This window comes from Camelus ferus, chromosome 3 (assembly GCF_009834535.1).
Source record: "Camelus ferus isolate YT-003-E chromosome 3, BCGSAC_Cfer_1.0, whole genome shotgun sequence".
Taxonomy (NCBI): domain Eukaryota; kingdom Metazoa; phylum Chordata; class Mammalia; order Artiodactyla; family Camelidae; genus Camelus; species Camelus ferus.
In genome coordinates this window covers 14511864-14528296 of record NC_045698.1, presented here as the reverse complement: position 1 = coordinate 14528296, position 16433 = coordinate 14511864, and positions in this window count along the sequence as shown.

The window sequence follows — 16433 nt, the reverse complement described above, 5'->3', positions numbered from 1 at the left end:
AGTAGCTAGTTGACTTTAAACATGACTTTGTTAGTGGTGGAGCGATGGCCCCAGCAAAGCTCATGGGCCTGAACTGGGCTTAGTGTTGTCCCCTTATTAGCATATTGCTCTGATAGATTTAACTGACCTACTTTCCATAAGTTTAGCCATATAAGCTTTTCCATAAAACTTTCTATTATAAATGTTCAAATGAGTTAAGATATTGAGCTCCAGGATTGTGGATATCCTGAAAAGAAACATGAATATTTTATATCTGTGTTATATATTTCCTATATAGTTTCCAGTGTTTGCAAATAATTACAACAAAAAGTGTTTAGAACAGCAGTTACTTACTATAGGACTTAGAGGAAAAAATATAGGAGACATTTTAAATACATAAATGCAAAAGAACTAAGTTTGTCTGTTGCTACGGTAGCTACTAGATTTGGGGGGAAAAAAAAGGATTTCTCTCTGGGTATCATGTATATCAAAAAGCCAAAGGGTGAGAATGTGGTCAGTTAGGTGTGATTTTTTTTTTTCTTTAAACTGAGTTGGAAGAATTATCTTACCATCTGTGTTCTGTACTGAATTTCAAGCACATAAATAAGCAAAACACGACTTGGGATAAAAGCAGCTCATGTACTGTTCAACGCCAAGTTCATTCTTGTGAAACAGAATGGAATCACTTGATTTTAAAAATGTATTATATTGTCTCTTAAAGGCAAATGCTGTACCATTCACATGAATTATAAATGAGGGACCCAAGTTAAGGACTGAAAGGAGAAATCAATCTTGAAATTGCGCTCACAAATAGCATCGTTTCACATAATCTTTATGTCTACAGACCGGGGGCCTGTCTAATATTAGTATATTCATAACAGGCTCTACAGCTAAGCTCTATTCCAGTGAACAAACACAGAATTTAAGATATGTCATCTCAGTGATTGCAGCTAGTCTGAAAATATGTTAATTTCCCCTCATGACTGGCTTGTTTTCAAGTGCCTGATCCTTTCATTCACCACAGTGAATTACCTTTAAGTACGTATTCACATCTGAGCTTGAACACAGCTTGTACGACCAAGATCATCAGTGTCGTATCACATCACTTCAACCAGCTTTTCTTTTTGACCTATTCCATTAGTAACATACTCCTGTTGCACCAAAGCATATTCCATCTAGATTTTATATTAATTAAAAGAAGGGTTTATTTTTATGTTTTGACATGCAGTGTTACAAAAGGAATCAAAGTCACGAGGAAATGTCTTGCAAATTATTTTGATTATTCTATTTACTTTAGGTTGTTAGCATAACACACTTGTTTATGAAACTGTAATTTCAAAGTGTTGCTCTGAAAACCAAAACAGAGCAGTTAGAATTTCTCTGTCAAGCTACTTTTTGTCAATTCATTGTGTTCTTTGAAGAATTTTTTTTTTTTGCCTTGTTCTCTGTTCAGCATCTCTAATTAATAACTTGCAAAAACAAAATCTTGTAATAATTTTACAAGGGAGTCTTGTTTAAAATAGTTGGAATTGGTTGAGCGTTTTTGTGCCAGGCACAGCTTAACACTGTATATAGGCAATTCCATTTAATCCTGGTGATAACACAATGGGGGGGGGGTTGGGTGTTCAGATTAAAAGTAGGCACAGACTATAGACAGAGTGTGGGCCATCTCCAAAGAGGGATGGAGAGAGGGCAGTGGCCCAGTCTTTACAGGCTTGGTGGCTTCATATGCTAATAAGTGGAAGGACCAGTCTAAGTATCCTGGGGAAGGGGCTGGGATTCTCAGGAAGTTGGCCATTTCCCACTCTTTGACCTTTTGCACCTAGCCTTGGGACAGCCATGGTGCCTGTGGGCATGTTACTCACCATGTTAATATATTACAATGGGCATATAATGAAGCTCAGGATCTGCTAGAAGTCAAATCTCCCACCATCTTGAGCCTCAAGGCCTACCGGGGGTTGAATCTTCTACCATTTTGATGTTAATTGCTGTATCATTCCTTGAATGGCTGTGCCCTGCCCCCTCCCTGTCTCATTCTGAGGTTATCAATCTGTGATTTTCTTTGTGGAAAACAGCTTCTGGATTAAAGAATGTATAGGGACTGGTTGGGGGCTATTTTAGCAAAGCAATTGAGCGAGTAAACAAAAAGAAAAACAAGATGTGTCAAAATCAATCAGCAAACAGCAGCAAACAGCCTTGGCATCAGGGAAGCCATTTTGTCAGTGATGTTAGATGTCTACTCTTTCATCTTCCTGCATAAAGTGGCGTTCAGTCGTGGGAACTTTTGTTCATGCTTCTTCCCAGCTAAAGCCTAGAACCACAGAGACTTCCTCATAAATCACCACATTTCTATGCCGAAGTAAAATAAATCTGGAATATATATCAGGTAAATCTTGAAAATAGGTATATGAAAAGAATAGACTTTGGGTAAATTTATGGAAACAGGAATTTTGTTTTTAACCATGTTGAGGAGATGGGAAGAGGATTGTCAACTGTTGTTGCTTAATTATAAGGAAATCATCTTTGGGTCTTTATTAAGCTATGATTAATGATTTAGAGTGCAACCATGTTCTTTCTTTTCTTTACTTCTTCTAGATTCGTAGGAGACCATAGCTATGATTTTCTCAATAACACATCTAAAGAAAAAGATAGAAAGGAAAGAAAAAAGGAAAAGAGAGAAAAAGGAAAGAGAAAGCAGTGAGTGGGAAGGGAAGATAGGAACAACAGTTTACAAGAGGAAGGAAATTTGGAAAGTCAATTTTAATAATCACAGAAACACCACAGGAGACAGAATTGGACTTTTTTCTATAATAATCAAGGCCATTTTGTTAAAGTGGGATGAAATTTCTATCTGAGGATCTGAGGGGAGGTTTCCTTTCTCCCAGAGTTTCTGCTTATTTTTTTTTTTTTCTTTTCACTTGCCCCAAGCTAAAAGGGAGTGTGTAGCTGGAGGCAACTTATTGCTGAGAACAAAGACATCACATCCCAAATGTCGCCTTGTCCCTAGTGTCAGACAGACTAATTCCATGCAGAATCTGAAAGGAAATAGACAATGGCAAGAGATCAAAGGGATTTTGAGCCTGCAGAAGAAGGAAGTTTCAGGAACTGTGTTCCAGGAGGCAGTTGATAATCCCAGGCACAGTTCCCTCCTCCCCTCTTGGAGTTGGAGAAGGCTCCAGGGAAAATCTTGCTTTAACAACAGAATATGATTCTAAGCATAAAGAATTAATGCCCACTTGCCGAGTATGTTGAGCTATAGAAGCTGGAGAATGTGTTTGACATTTCCAGGGCAAAAGAGGAAGCCAAGGAAAGAGGAGGGCAATGGAAAAAGAGAACCTATCAGTCTGGACTAAGAATCAGTGTTTCCATAGGTTGAGAGTAAGCCACAGCTGGCTTCCTATGCATCACCCCAGACAGCTCCAAGATGCTTGTCAGGGGGCAGAGATCTCTTCCATGGCTGTGCAGAGCACCAGCCACCAGTGCCGCCTGCCTGCACAGGGACTGCTGAAGGGAGGCGGGAAAAGAGCCAGCATCACAGGATCAGAGATGAGAGGTGTCTGCAACAGAGACACAGGATACACCCTCTGAAAGGCAGGGTTAGGCATCCCTGCCCCTTTGCTCCCTAGCAAGCATGTTAGACCAGAAATGACTTCAGAGAAGCAGAGGAATCTCAGGGAGAAATCTGTGCATAGCAGGTGGGCTAAAGATGCTTGAAGTTGACTGAATATTTATCTGACTGAAACCATTTTGAAGTGAGAGTGACTAGAATGTCATAAAATAGCAGCATTAAGTTTTCCTCTATCAACCAGAAACGGGACTCTAGAAAGAAAATTAGATTCCGTTAAGGAAACAGAGTTTTAGGTTTCATACTTCAGGTTTCTGACTGTGCAATTTGTCTGTGTTACGTTTATGCACAGTCACTTTTTTTGGGTCAACCCAGAAACGTATGATATAGTACTTTCTATATGAGAGCACAGAAATGACCTTATTTTTTAACTTATACTTCAAGAAAACCAAGGTCTATCTAAGAAAAATGTCCGTAGGTCAAAGAGGACAAAAAAATTTAAAGTCTGCTTGGCTGTTGATCTTATTTTATGATTATTAAATATATCTTTCTTCATCAACACTCACTACCAACAAGCACATTTAGATCTTTATGGAAGAGCAAAACCAACACAAAGATACTGTGGAATACCACCACCAGCAAGGGGGGGGCAACATTAACATGGCACAAGTCGCAATAACGAAGAGGTTCTGTCTCCGCAGAGTCCTGGTATATTTAATACAATTAACTATTGGTAAGTGCCTTTGGAATTAGAATAGAACAATCATACAGACATTTATCAGAAGTCCAGGTCTTTATCAAGGTTAATTAAAATGCGTAACCAAAATGTAGAATAAGTGATGAGAGCATCAAACCAGCAGAGAGCCATCCATATATTGACAGTACTCCCAATCATTAGTCTTTAACTTTTTTTCCCATATAATGTTTTTTTTTTTTTCCCAGCACTATATAAAGTTTCTATGTTACAAAAGTGAATATGCATTTTTGTAGGCCACTTTGAGAAAGTTATGTGTATAGACAAATTTGGGTGGGCATCTGAGAGCTGCTGGGTAGTTACACAGACCTCAGATTGTACCCCTACCTACTCCTCTTTGGTGACCATGTAAGAGTTTATCATTAAGATTAAGGTGTTTTATCTTTAGGCAATTCAAAGTCCCTAAAAATGCAAATACACCTGGAAAAAACCCAATATATTAGCTTTTATTTATTCACAGAGAAATACAAAAATAGATAAAAAATATAGCAAATGTAGATAAGTTCTGGAAGCAAAGTGATAAATACAGGGAAGCTTGGGTAGGAGCCAACGTTCGCACTGAGTCCTGGAGTGTAGATAGTGTCTGTGAAGCGAACGCGAAATTGAAATTTAATCAACAAAGATACAAGGGAAAAACGCAAGTGTGTTGGGAAGAGTTGGACTTTGGTTTTAAATTGATCATCAATCCCCTAAATTCAAATAGTAAAACCTTGGTAAAATATGGAGGCCTTCAAGTTTCAGGTTAAGATATGTGTACTTCTTCTAGGAAAAAAGAAATAATTAAAGCATCTCTAGCAGAGGAATGGCAAGATAAGTACTGTGTACCTTATTAAAGAACAAAGTAAATAAGATAGCTAGAAATCAGAAAAACATAACAGGATTGTGAGGAAGTAATGCAACAGAGCAGGTGAGTTTTCATGAGATAAACAGGTAGAGCGAGGTCTAGAATGTGTGGTGATATTACAAGCAGAGAAGCTTAAAGTCCTGCAGTTTCCCAGGGAGTCCTGGGCTGCGTGTGAATAGGCAGACTTGGAGGAAACAGGCAGAAAGCCTGAGGGTAGACAGGCATTTTAGATACGTTTTACTGCTTTACATTCTTGCTTGGGACCCTTGGGCAATGGTCCTGCTTATTCAGACTTGGATGAAGAAGTGTCAGTGGTTGTGTGGGGAGATTTTAAATAAGTTTTCATTTTAATAGAATAACAAAGGACAAAGAACAAAAAAAATAATAATAAAAATGAAGACCCTACAACTTCTCTTTCTGATATTACACTTGTTTAGGCTTAGTAAGCTTGAATTTTCCATTTCCTCACTTAAAGTTAGATCAGCGTTTCCCAGAGGCCCACTACTATTCCACCAGGTGCTAATGGATGTTACGAAATAAAGGAAATCAAACAAAACAATAACTCCGACAATGATAGCACTTCCGTGGTCGATAAACTTGTGAAAGTTGTGGGTTAAAAACAAAATAGTTTGCACGACTACGAGACTTTCAGAGTCTTTATTAAACTACTTTGCATTTTAAGGTCCAAACAGAGAATACACCATGCAGCATTTGCCAAAATTATTTTAACGTGAGTGTAATTTGGTTTTATTGTTAGGTAGAATGTTGAATAGGGCTAGAAACTCTAGAACATTTTCTGAACGACTATCCTGGAGACTTGCTGTGGTTCCCACCACCCTTACGGGAAGATGTGTACATTTTCGAGCAGCTGTATGATTATCAACTACATAGTTCAGCCACATGATCAATCCAACTAGATATCTTAGTGTAAGTAAAATGTGTTTTCATCCAAGATATCATTTTGAATATGCATGATAGCATATATTAAACTTAATTTGTGAAGTTCATTGTTCATTTTGAATCTATGGATAGTTGTAACAGCACAAGTATGTTTAACACACACCTTTGGAGTATATACTGTTAAATTGTCCCTTTTTAGAAGCCAAAACATAGAAGAATAAAATGTCTTTTTAAGATAGAGAAACAATCAAAATATTTATCCTATAATGTAAAAATACAAATTTTGAGGGGTCTTTATTTTGGAATCTCAATTGTATTTCCAAGTCAAGGAGTAGGAAATCGCATTTAAATAAATGCTTCTTTCCACAGCTGTTAGCAAGGACTTGGGGCTTCATTTAGAATTTATTCTGCTCTGACATTTGCTGAAATTTAAAGATGTTCCTGGACATTTATTGCATGATTGACATGCATCTCAGGAAAGGATGATGAAATTCTAAAAACAAAAACAAAACAATTGAATTGATTTAGGACAGTACAGACCAGAAACAAATGTAAGGTTAACAATTTGTTGTATTATCTACTGTTAATAGAAAATTACTTTGGTTCTCTAAACATTGGTGTAACTCCTTTTTATTAAATAGGTGACTGCATCCTGATATCTCTGTAGGATATTCCTTTTTTTTTTAATAAAAACTCTTTACCATTTGTAAAAGAAAAGGGTTCATAAAAATCTTTAATAGGAGAAAAAAAAAACAAAAAACTCAGTGTGCAAATTATCCAGCAGTGGAAATACAGAAAATCATAAAACTTGTTTAAATGTTCTCTTTAACTGACTGCATTTCATTTGTTCTTTAATTTTTTTTTTTTGCATTTCATTTTTATTATATATTTGTGCTTTGCACAGTCAATGCCTTTCTCTTTCTCTCTCTGTCTGCTATCATATTTCTTTTCTATCATCTCCTTTCTCTTCTCTCCTCTCTTCTCCAAGGTCAAAGTTTCCTGGTTAAATGGAAGGCTCTAATTAGTGCCTTATCTCATTACAAAGCCAAGGAATTTCCAATTAATTCAAATATAATAAACTTGACAGCTTCTATTCAGAGGAGGAACTGCTTCAAATTATCACCACATTTTTCATTAAAGTAATTATGTATTAAATATCATAAAATTTGTTTTTTAAGGAGATAACACTTGGCAGCATTGACAAGATACGAATACTGTGATATTGCCATATAGATTTACAACTACAGTGTCATAATCACTTAGCTGTAGTGTGATAAGAGAACTTAAATAGCTATTTAAAGCTGTTTCTTACCATCATTATTTTTTACCTTTTTTAGTCACTTCCCACCTCAATGAGGTCATTTGAAGAAATTTATAAGTTTCCAGTCAAATAAAAATTGAATACTAGAAGTTAAAGAAAGAAGCAATTTTCAAAAGAAAAACAAAAGGGGCCCTCAATATATTAAAACTGTATTAATCTAGAAAATGTCTAACTCAACGACTTAATTTCATTGAAAACAAAACTGAATCACTAGAGAGTTTGCGTGTCTTGCCAGATTCACACTGCCAGTTAGAAGAAAAGTCAAGATTGACACTGTCCCCCGTTCTGAAGTCTATTTTAATTGTGCCGTGTCTGCCATGCTTGTCTACATGCTATTTATTCATTCTGCAAATGTATATTGAGATCCTAATATATGGTGAGCAGTATTCTTAGCTCTGGGAATAGACTTGTATCAAAAACAAACAATAAAACCAAACCCAACAAGTTCTGCACCTAAGGAGATTACATTCTGGTCAGGAGCAGAGGCAAACACTGAACAGACCAAAAAATATGACATTGTTTAGAGTGGGAAGAAGTCATAAGCAAGGAACCACATGAACAAACTAACAAGAGGGAGCTATGACACGGAGTTCCTGGTTACTGAAGTCATTTCTGTGAATTACTGATAGTTGCTTGAGATGGGAATTATGAAAAGATTAGATCTGGGGGATAAAGTTTGCAAGCACAGGGAAGAGCAACTGTGCCATCTGCAAAATGGGGAGGAGCTTGGCATGTCGTTTTGGAGAAATAGAAATTTGTCAAGTGTGATACAGTGAGTTAGTGTCTGACAAGAGGCAGATTGTATGGGACTGGGTAGATAGATCCTCCTCAAAAGTTTGAGTTTTATGTTGTGACTCAGGATAGCATTTCAAGACTCGAAGGTATTAAGCAAAATACTAAGTAAAAATGCAACGGAATAAAATGATGTGGGTTTTTTGTTTTGTTTTTTTTTTTACTTTTAGAAAACTGTTGACTGATGCTTGGAGAATGGAATTGAGGTAGAAAAATTACTGTTGGGTTTAGGAAGACAGTTAAGAGGCTACTGCAAATGATGATAGAAGTTTGAACTGGCAGCAATGGCGAAGGATGACACTGCTTGGAGTTAAGATAGAGCTTGGGCGTGAAGCCAGCAGACACCAGGAGAGGAACAGAAAAAGAGAAATGATGAGCTCCTAGATTTTTAGCTTGAAACACTGGGTACATGGTAGTGTATTTAGTAGAGCTGGGTTTTTTTTAATAGACTGTATTTAATAGAGTATGCAAGTAAAGTAAAAATAAATTTAAAAAATGTAGAGTAAAGCAGAACTCAAGACTTAAGTTCTGTGGTTTTTTGTTTGTTTGTTTCCGAACATATTAAAATAATTGTATATATGCATCCTGAGTTTTTTGTGAAATAAATAAACACTGCTTACATTAACAAACTGGCTATCATTGTAGGTAAAAAATTGTTCAATGGTCCATGTTAGTTTGTGAATGGAACAGACATTATTCATGAAGAATATCACTGTGAAATACTGTTATTTTTTCAACAAATTTCTCAACATTTTTCTGTAGCCTCACCTAGGTATTATTAGATTTTAATAATAATCATGATTATCATGGTTACTGACTGCTGTGTGCTATTGTGTACTTGTCTTTAGAATTCAACTTAAAATATTTAGAAGGATTTGTGTTAATAAAAATATTAGTTCAGAGAAAGGTAATGATGTGATTTTCTAATATTTTTATTTAAAAAGGCTGACATATTATTTCTTAATATTCCTATCTAGCCTAAAAGGTTAAGCTTTGAGGAAATGAGCTTATATATGCTCAGAAAATAATGGGGTTAATATTGGTAGTTCCTACAAAGAAAAATATCACAGAATATTTATCAATAACATAGATGCATGCTATAGACAGATATCCCAAAGAATCCAGTCTTTAATTCACTTTCATTTAAACAAATGTTAAGTTACCAAAATGTTTTGAAGTTTTCTTAATCAGTTGTTCCTCTTTTAAGTTGCCTGCAGGAGGAAAAGAGATAAAGTGGATGAGACAAATGCATATAGAGAAAGCAAAAATTATAGATAAGAGAGAATTCATAGCTATAATTGGAACTTTGTTCTGAAATATATACAGTGTGTCCTGTAGTTTTTAGATAAAGAAACTAAGATACAGAGAAACCCAAGATCACTACATTCTTGGCAGCAAAGATAATACAGAAACCCAGGCTTCTTGAATTTCAAGTTGATGGAGCTGCACAAATTTAATCTTTAAGAGTTTTATATTCAAGACTTGTGGATGCACTTTACTGGCTCTATTTTTAATACATTTTAGTGATATTGGCTATGTGGTTGGGGAAAAACCTAAACTAAGATTTATTAATTTCAGAAAAGAAATGAATGTAAAATTTGCTTGAGGCCAATCAAAATTAAATGAATCCAATGATAGAAAAGTAGGTTCCTGTATAGTTGCGGCATCAGTGTGTAAGGGGAAGTGGGATTAACAGAAGGAGAGATGGCAGAGGAGAAACAGCTTATGTAAAAATAAAGTTCTTTTGTTCAGTAAGGCAGTATGTCTGGGTTAAATGAGCTATACATGTGTTAATAAATTCAATAGAAAACGTTTTCAAACCCAACTAAAACACTTCAGTATCTGATAAATGTATGAATTTTGTGATCTATACTCTACGCACTTAAATTGCACTTTTATAGACAGGCAGGACATTAGTTTATCAATGCAAAATATTATTGTTTACTAAGGATGTACCTACTGCATATATAAGAATCCCTTAAAGCATGGGATAGATTAATTCCTTTCCTCAGTAGATTTTTAAGCACCGGCTGTATATAAGGCGTTACTCTAGAACCGCAGATTACAGTTACCTTGTCTCCAACTGGCAAGATCACAGTTGTACATTGAAGAGATGAAGAATTTATTAAAACCTTGCAAGTTGATAGTTAATGTAACAGAGGGAAAGAGAATACTAACATTGAAGTAAAACATGTCACGTCCACTCAAAACTCAAAGGACAAACTACTTACATGGCTTCACCCACACACAAGGCATGGGAAAGTGCAGTCCTGCTGTTTGTTCAGAGAACAGAAAGCTGGAAATATTTCCTAGGTTTTTGTGAGATAGAGTAAGGCTCCTTGAAAGAAATATGACAGGTGAAGGCATCTTCTAATTTTCAAGGAACAGGGAAATATGAAATATTGAGTTTCATGTCTAATAAATTTAGCAACTCTTCTAAAGCAACCAAGGGGACCAGTCTTGATATTGTTATTAATACAGAAATTGGAGGGTTATAAAGTGACTGGGATGAAAATTTGGTTGTCATTGAGTATCACTTACAGACGAAGCTATAGCGTGGGAATTTATGGGGCCATGAGAATCCAGAGAGACCAGCAGAAGGGCGAGGGCAGCTTGTCAGTAACTGGTGTTGAGGGGACGAGGAAGAGGAATACTCATAACCAGAAGAGAAGGAAGGACAGGCAGAAGAAAACGGGCAGTGCATTCAGGTGTGCTGTAAATTCAGAGCTTCACGCAGAAGTACGTGGTGAACAGTGTCAAGTACTAAAAATGAAGTTGGACAAGAGACAATGTCATTGGAATTGGCAGAGTTATGATAATATTTAGCATGCAGTCTGTACTTTTAAGATATTCACGTGTATTATCTCATTAAAAAATTTTTACGACAGATAAGGCACAATGGATAAGGTTGAACAAAAAACAAGTAAACAAACAAACAAAAATCTCATAACTAGTAAATATCAGAGACAGGATTTGAACCAGGCATTCTGTCTGCAGAATCCTGGTCTACTCTTAATCAGTGATTTATATTCTAGTGTGGGTTGCTAGGCATTTTTTTCCCCAATAAAGCAGAGGAATAAAATCTGGATTACAAACTAGTAATAATGGTAAATGGAGCGTGGAAACAAATACAGTCCGTGTGCTTTAAGAGTTTACAGGTGAAAGGACATAGATTTTGTATGATTGAATGGAGTGTATAGTAACAAAAGGCTGAGGTTTTTCTGACCTGATTTGGTTTTAGACAAGAAGACACCTAAACATGACACATAATTAGCAAAAAAGAAAGGAGAAACTGAGTTAAACTTTGTAGTACATCCACTGTTTATAATGTATCTCATTTGGCATTTCATACACTTCTTTATTCAATTCATTGAAAAGTTGGACACCTTCCTCACTTTGCAGAGTAATTAAGAGATTGTATCAAAATTCACATTCAGATTCCTTTGGCTTCAGAGCACATTTATTTTTTTACTGTATCATGTTAGAGGACAGAGGAAAAAAAGAAAACTAGAGAGAATACATTTATGTGTATAATAGGTATGGAAGAAGTAGATAGAAATATTAGAATTCAATGCAATATAAAAATATTTTCATTTTTTTGAAACTAAAAGGTACCAAGAATATGGGGTGTGTAATATGCTAAAAAGACAATGAGTATATAAGGGATGCAAGCTAACTTAACAGTAGTAATAAAACAAACACTGAACACATATAGCAACACTGTTACTACCTACCTGTGGTTTCTCTATGTGAGAAAACCTCAATATGAGTTGAGTAAAATTCCTGTCAAGAAATAGAGGGACACACTTCTCCTCTGCTTCTCCTCACAGGTCACCTATGTGGTGATAAGATTATTTATTATTTTTTTCCAACAGTTTGGGTAGCAGTATTACTTTCTTCAGTTATTGTCCAATAGGAAAAAACACTTTCCAAAGGATCATATTCACAATTAAATTTGCATGCCAGGTGTGCGTTTTGCTTTTATGTATTTTCCCTTAAGATTGAAAAAAGTCATTATTTTTCGTTGTTGTTGCTAATACCATGACCACCAACTTCATTTTTGGATGCTTTGTAGATTTCCTTTTGATTGACAGCAAACCCTAGGATCTAGGGCGTAGATGTTTCTTGCCTATTTCGACAATTAATATCCTGACTCTAGGCTTGAAGAAGATGGAGAGGCAGAAATGAAGGGAAAGAGAGGCATCTATTTCTCTAAAACGAGATCACACATGCTTTCTTCGGTTTCTTCCCTGTTTCAACATGTGAGCAAGACAATCGATTCCCTTAACAGGTTACATGAGATAGAAAACCATCATCGAACAAGTCAACCTGTCACTTCAACCTGTCTCTTTAGCCTAAGAGGTTTCACTCAGAGCAGTTACTTTGCGTGTGTGTGTGTGTGTGCGCATGCACGTGCTCACGTGTTTAATTTCCTGATGAGTATCTTACTTTCCATGGCATTTCACTTAGCACTTTGGATTAGACCCAACCTGCTATCTGATGTCAATAAATTAAATAAATACCCAATTGTATTGCTCCTATGTCTGAAAGCAATAATCCTATGTGATTTAAGGAGTATATATGATTGCTATGAACATCAAAATTTCATATACAACAGAATGCCAGACTCTAGAGAGTAAGGCATGGAATTGTCTGCATCTGGGTACAGCTATCTGTGGATTCCTGAGCCTGAGCTCCACCCGGTCTCTCGCTCTTCAGGGGAAAGTAATTTAGTACACCCAATTCTTGGCCCTTTAAACTCGGATAAATTGGAAAAGCTGTAACTTTCTTGGCAACTTCTTTGCTGCTTTCTAATGCTTTTTTATTGATGTACTTTCCTTCATCATATGTTAGTTATTCTTGGTGTTTTTATTAAATCCGTGCACCACTTTCCCTTCCTGTTTTCATTTCCACACACAAAAAAACTTTAGAAATAGGACCAAAATTCTCACTTTGACTTTCCAACCACACAAATTTAACAGATTTAAACTCTTGTAAACAGTTTGCTGTGAAATGTAGTTTGAAACTCAGTCCACAAAAACAGCCATCTTCAAAGAGGCAAATAAACAACTCTAGGCATTTATAATGTATATTGCTTTGGGAAAAAAAAGTCTTTTTATCCTAATGTGCAATTTTCATCTAAAAAACTCAATTTAGCTAAAGGCAATGAAAAATAAGTGTCCTTACTTCCAAATTAAGTAAGTCTGACTTTTCATTGATGTTTTTATATATATATATATATGTGTGTGTGTGTGCATGTGTGTGTATGTATATATGTGTGTATATATATATATATATATGAATATTCAAGGTTAATGTAGAGCTGAAACTGATCATTGTGGAAGAACTATCAGACAACATTAGACTATGTGGATTCTGCCATAGTGAAGAGTATTTTGTGAGTATTAGGGAAAGTTTTTGAATAATGATCATGCTATATCCTATCTCTTGGTTTGTTGCTTAATGTGAAAATAAATGAACATCAAGGGAAAGGAAATATGGTTTAGTTTCTTTTTGGCTTCCATTTCCCCATTCTTACCCTCCAATTGGTAGGCGATGCCTATAAATGAAATACAATGCAAGCAGCTCACTTGAATCTCTTAAGGCATTTCTGCTTTGTTACTATTAACACGTGTGAGTTAAGTAATCCCCTTTCCCATGTTGTTCTAATTTTAATTTGTCTGACTAGTTGGGGTTTTGTCTTCTTTGATGTAAGAGACAATCTGCCGAAATCATAGTTCGTGTTGGATCTGTCTCATTGATAAATTATCTGAGACCGAGCTGTTATCAGGCTACTAACAGATCTCCCACACCCACTGAGATGGATTTTCAACCCTAAAGCCCAAGGAAGCATCATTTTAAAACATAAATCCATTCATGTCACAGCCCTACCAAAATCTCGATGGATGTTCCATAACTCTTAGGCTAAAAGACTTCATGTTATACACACTCTCCTTGAAATTGCCCTCCAGCCACACTTGCTTTCTTTTCTTTGATCCTTCTAAGTTCCCATGCACTTCCTGTCTTAAAATTCATTATATTACATAATTTAATGTCATTTTTCAGGGAATTCATCACTGTTCCCAAAGACTAGATTTGGGCTCCCTGTTACATGTTCTTAACACGTCCTGTATGTTTCTTATAACATGTCTGAGTTGTAAATATCTATTCAGCTGGATGATTATTTGAGTAACTCTTTTGCTACAACTAGGCTGTGAGCTTAATAATGATAATGACCTTGTTTTTGGTTCATCCTTTTATTCCCAGTGCCAAGCAAATTACAGACAAACAATAAGGAAACTTCCTTAAGTTAGTGAATCTTGCCTATGTGCACATTATTAAACTTTATGTTCTATATTTCCATGTGGATTTGTGAAGAATGTATCTCTGGGGCCTTGAACTGCTGTAACTTTTCTTTTTCAAAGATATATATTTTCTAAATTGTTGCTCTTACACATTCCTACTATTTTACATGGTCTTTTTAAAAAAGCTAACTGACTCCCAAAGGAATGGAGAATGTCAGATAAGCTTAGACTTTTAGGACAGACCTATCAGATAATGTTATGTTAATGTCGTGACGTGTTAGGGAGAGGAATCACCACGAGGTGTCAGCGGGTGGAGGAGGATGACTATTAGGAGCATGAGTTATAAATATTAAGCAATGAAATGTAAACTAGATAATTCGGCCTGTAGAGTCATAAGTTACATTCACAACGCAATTCAATGTGTCTTTAATAAAGTCTATAATAAGTATATTTTAGACACATGGGAATATGACAACCCCAGAGTTCAGTACTGAAATGGAATTGTTACTGTCACATTGCATGTTCTTTCAAATGACCGTCTCCTCTGCCTTGGCTGGACTTGGACACTGTACAGGAGGGAACATGGTTGATATCACTTTAGATGCCTGGTGCTCTCCTTGTGTGCCTGAGCACAGTTTATCCCCAGTTCTCAGATGAAGCCTCTGAAAAGAGGCCAGGGTCAAAACCAAGTGGTTCCTACTTCTGGAACAAATCATCTATGTGTTTGGTGCCTGAAGCCCTGCCTCATGCCCTAAAACCTTAAATCGACTCGGATCAGCAGTAGAACTGGGAAGTCACTGTGTCATGAAAAATATTTTTCTTAAACTGTCCGCTAAGTGCCGACATAGCACCTCCTAGACTAACAGAGTGTAAATGAAGCGAGCGGATAGTTCCCGATGCCTCCAGACACGGGGGCTGCTTAGAACTTGGAAGACGGGTGGGCTCCGTGCTTCTGTGAACAACGAAGGGAGAGTCCAGGGATCCTCTGTCACTCCTGAACTTGATCTTGCTTATCAGCTTTGCACTCTTTGGATAGAAAATCGAAAGTAAAGAAGTCTGAGTTGTGAATCGTGCTGATCCTCGAACAATTCTCCTGTTGGAGTTTTCAACCATTGTGATTATACCCTATCTAGTTAGGTGCTTTGAAATCTAGACAGTAACACATCAAACGCTGAGCTCCGTGGTCTACATCCACGGGAAATACACACATTAAGCAGAGGAGCTTTAAGTCATTCTTTATCCCTACCGTCAAAAACAAACCTCTGGGGTCCCCTACTTTGTCCTTGTAGGTGTGGCTCTACAAAATCTTCCATGTGAGAACATTTGACGGGCCTGTGGCTTAATTGCCTTCCCAATTAGATATTTCTCAGCACAGACATCATATTTGATTTACTGGAATGATGCTGCTTCCTGACATTTCAAATCGTTCAAGTCACAAACTAATTTAGTGTTGAGTTAAAGTGCATGGTCTCCAACATCTATAGCAATTAGATGAGGCAAATCATATCTGCAGAGTATCAGAAGCCAAGCATGTGGCAAAGGATGGTAGACTAGGAAAACAGAACTGAAAAGATGCCCATATGTCAAAGGTTCCTTGCCTTTGGGATTTTACAAGACAACTAATTTCTAAGGAACATTCTTCTTTTCTTTTTTTTTTTTTTGGTTCATATGTCAATCTAATTTTTTTAATTGAAGTATAGTCAGTTATAAAGTGTCAGTCTCTGGTGTGCAGCATAATGTCCTAGCCATACAGATACATACATATATTCATTTTCATTAAAGGTTATTTACAAGATACTGAATATAGTTCCCTGTGCTATACAGAAGAAATTTGTTTGTTATCTATTTTTATAAATAGCAGTTAATATTTGCAAATCTTGAACTTCCAAATTTATCCCTTCCCATTGCCTTTCCTCCCAGTAACCATAAGATTGTTTGCAAAGTCTGCAAGTCTGTTTCTGTTTTGAAGAGGC